Below are 4,052 nucleotides of genomic sequence, written 5' to 3'. Positions count from 1 at the left end.
TTGGCACACTAATGGTGAGGTTAGTTGGGGACAGTGTAGAGAAACCTCTAGAACTTCTTGGATGGGAAGAAGACAAAGCCATAGCTATAATGGAGGGAGAATGAGTTTTGAAAGCCTTTCATAAAGGGAGTGGATATCTTTTAGTGAAGGGAGAGAGTTAGCTATCAATTAGTAGTCAGGTCTCAGCAACTTGACGGCTACTGGCAGTGGGCCCTACTTTGTGAGACGAGGAAGTTACCTTACAAAAATGGGACAAATCTCAATCTTTTAAAATGTTTTCTTTCATTTTTGTGATATTTTCCATGCATTTCTACGTTACGTAAGGTTGCTGCTCATTGGTTGCGCCTTCTTTTCTCTCTATTCAATAAGGCCCTCCAAAGGGCGTCCAAAATTTCTAGCTAATGTACCCAAAATACAACCTTCACAAACATGTTTGGCACGTGATTCAAGAGGCAACAAAGAAGCAACCATATCAGATTTCTACAAACGCAACAAACGGACAAAATTCACATGTCCAAAACGTGAATGCCAAAGCTTTGCATCTGGAATCGCCTTAGAATCCACAACTGTATTTGCAAAATTTTGTCCACACTTGTCATACAAAGTGAGCTTATACAACCCACGACATAAAATGGCTGATGCAGCAATCTTATCACCAAAACTAAGATCATGAATTGTACATGATCTATTATCCACAAATTTCACAACAAGACCAAGTCTAGCAAGTGCAGATACAAACAAAAGATTCTTCTTGATCCCAAGTACATACAATGCATTGACAAGTGTGAAAGAATTGCTATTTGCAGCAGTAAGCACAATCTTTCCAACTCCCTTGATCGGATAAGAGGCCGTGTTGGCAAAAGTGACTGAATTCCCATGAGAGACATCCTCGAGAGAGGTAAACAAGTCACAATGAGAGGTAATGTGCTTTGTAGCACCACTATCAAAGTACCACACTTGAGCATCTGCAACAACTGAAAAACATGCATCATGGACATAAGGATCATAAGTGCACTCTGCACTAAAAGCCCATTATAGATCAACATTAGTATCACAGTCTCCTTTCATAGAAGACTGAACAATAGCCTCTTTCTTCTTAGCCTCTTTGGCCTTCAATTTAGGACACTACTTGATCAAATCATCATTAGCTTTACAATAATGGCAATGCATCTTCTTTTTGTCCTTATCACCAAAATTCATAGATGAATTTCTGCCAGCAGAAGCATTAGGAACATGTGATTTATTACTCGTAGAAGAACCATGAGAAGTGGATACATTGTTGTTACCACCTTTTCTTTGAGCAACAATAAAAGCATGTTCAACTGCTGCACGCTGTCTAGTCCTGTTTTTTCTAGAAAGTGACTCTTGCAACAACAATGTGCATAATGCATCAAACTTGACAACTTCAAGATTTCCTTGGGTCATAAGTCTCCAAGTACTAGCAAAAGTATGGGAAGAATCTAGCACGGCATCAAGAACAGTCTGCACAAGGGAACTGTCTGAAATGACTTCACCTGCAGAAATAAGTTGCTCATTGATATCCTTGACACTACCAACGAAAGTGTCCATGTCATCTTCCTCATGCATAATCTTCGACTCCCGATCTTTATGTCTTTATGCAGCAATGCAATTTTTGCATAAAGAACCGCTAGAATATCCCAAGCCTATTTTGTAGATTTTGATGAACGAATGTGAGGAGTAATAGTGCACTTCATAGACAACGCAATCAATGCATGAGCTTGTGAATCTTTTACATCCCAACGAGCTTGCTTAGCCGTAGGCAAAACAGCTCTGGCAATAGCAACCCTTGCACCAAAACCTGCAACATCCTCAACATCACCTACATCCTCAGAACTAGGAGTACATCAACGCCCTGCACAATGTTCCAAACTCCCTTTGACACAAGGACATGTTGCATCATGTAAGCCCACATACAGTAATTGTACCCATCCAACCTATCCTCAGCAGCAAACATCTTGAACACATGTGTGTTGTTGTCAGCCATGGCGAATGTTGCACTTGATGTGAAAATTGCCGAAAAAGAGGAGAAACAGAGTGGGAACAACACATGCTATATAGCAGAAACTGTAGAAGACTGTATAGGACTTGTTATGCAAAAAAGGCACTGACAAAAACTTTGCACAGCATGACAAAATAGCATGCGCAGTACTGCCTGTAATGGAAACAGAGGCCGAAATAATCCCAGATCAAAAATCTTCGTCAACCTGTGAGGATCGCCCGCCAAAGCTCAAGAAATCAAACAAAGTGAGCATGGGTGTACTGGAGCTGCTGGCGACTAAGCCAGGGAGGATGCAACCTGCTCTGATACCAATTGTTGGAATTAGGGTTGCAAGAGAACACACACAACTTGGAGAAGACGAAGGAAGCTCAAGGCACACAACAAAGAGTGTATTACTTAGTGTGAAATGGAAAGATGAGATAGCCCTAGACTGATGGGCGTATATACAATGCACGGGGGAAAAAAACTCCTAGTACGAGAAAAAATGCCCCGACGGTCCTAAGTGTGTTCACACACATCACTACCAAATGTATATGGTAACATGGATCGTACGTCACTGCACGAGCATCAAACTTCATGAATCTAACATGAAGTTGACCTTGAAAGCCTCCACTCTTTATATCAACCAATTTCTCAAGCCAAAAGCAAAACCTACTTGAAAAGGGATTTTTGCAAACATTGCTAGTTAGTTTCATATGTTAATCATCCAATACTTCAAGATTTAAGCATGCCATGGCATAACTACCTCCCCTCTTTCATGTTTGCCCATAGCCCGTGTGTCTGTTTGTATATATCTATATATGTTTGTGTGTGTGTGTGTAGAGAGAGAGAGTTAATGACTTACGCTGAAAACAATAACTAGTAGACATTCCACATACAAAAATCTCCCACCATGAACAATATTTACAATTGAAGCGGCAGTGTGGCTTGCAGCCTCCGACAAACACAGGGAACAGAGAGAGAGAGAGAGAGAGAGAGAGAGAGAGAGAGAGAGAGAGAGAGAGAGAGAGAGAGAGAGAGAGAGAGAGAGAGAGAGAGAGAGAGAGAGCTTCGGCGGCCGGCCACACTAGTTATTGATTATGACAGAACGACACTATGATATTTATCAGAAATCAGCTAATGGGCAGGTTGATTGATTGAGGAAACTTTGAGATCTGATGTAGAATCAATAGTAGAGGTCGAGGTCGAAGGACAGGGTCCATGTGGCAGAGGGCGTATGGTCGATGGTGACGAGGCGGTTAGTGGCCAAACCTCGGGGCGCCCAAGAAATCACCCGTTCCACCCACCACCGTGAGGTAGCGCACGGGGTCGACCTTGCGAATTTGGCCCAGGATGGAGATGGTGCCCTTGTAGTCACCCTCGGTGACTACAAGGATGGAGATGGTGCCCTTGTAGTCACCCTCGGTGATGTTGGTCATGAAGATGTGGAAGAGCATGTAGCCCACTTTGCTGTTCAGCTGCCACAGGCCCTGAGCCACGCCGATCTGCTGCGAGGTGTTGGCGGGGCCCACCGTGAGGGGGTCCTCAAAGGTCGAGGTGATGCCGAAGGAGTACGGATTGGGCCACGTCACGTTGGGTGACAGCTCGAATATAGAGTTGAAGTAGTCCTTGTTGTCGACGACGGGGTTGTAGACGGTGTTGTGCAGGTAGAAGGTGAAGGCGCTAGGCCCGCACAGAGTGCGCTCTGCGGCCTTCTGCTTGCAGGCACAATATGAATCATCGCTATAAGATGCAGCAGCTACTGCTACATAATAAGTTGGCAAGTGATGCAAATGACAGCAGCTAGCGCAGAGCCGGTCATTTGTACTATAGCTACGGGCTCCTACAATATTGTTGACGGCAAGATGTTGTACGTGCCGCGGTTAAGCAGCCACTTGAATTTGCTGCAGGAAGCAGGGCAGAGGATGATCTGTGTATATCTATGAGCACGCTCTTGCATCTCTTTAAATAAGCGTGGAGTGCTGATCCAGTCTCCTCTCCTCTCTTTCTTGACAATGACGACAAGCTGGAAGAACACGGATATGGACCTGCA

General features: G+C 43.9%; 1 pseudogene; it reads right to left on the bottom strand.

The window, feature by feature from the left end:
- Window positions 1–3,185: 3,185 nt before the first annotated feature.
- Window positions 3,186–3,851, bottom strand: LOC147431539 (pterocarpan synthase 1-like; annotated as a pseudogene).
- Between the last annotated feature and the right edge of the window lie 201 nt (window positions 3,852–4,052).

The sequence above is a fragment of the Adiantum capillus-veneris genome, chromosome 21 (assembly GCF_014529385.1).
Source record: "Adiantum capillus-veneris isolate H3 chromosome 21, ASM1452938v2, whole genome shotgun sequence".
Taxonomy (NCBI): domain Eukaryota; kingdom Viridiplantae; phylum Streptophyta; class Polypodiopsida; order Polypodiales; family Pteridaceae; genus Adiantum; species Adiantum capillus-veneris.
The sequence above is the reverse complement of the archived record's forward strand: the minus strand, read 5'-3'. Positions and strand labels throughout refer to the sequence as shown.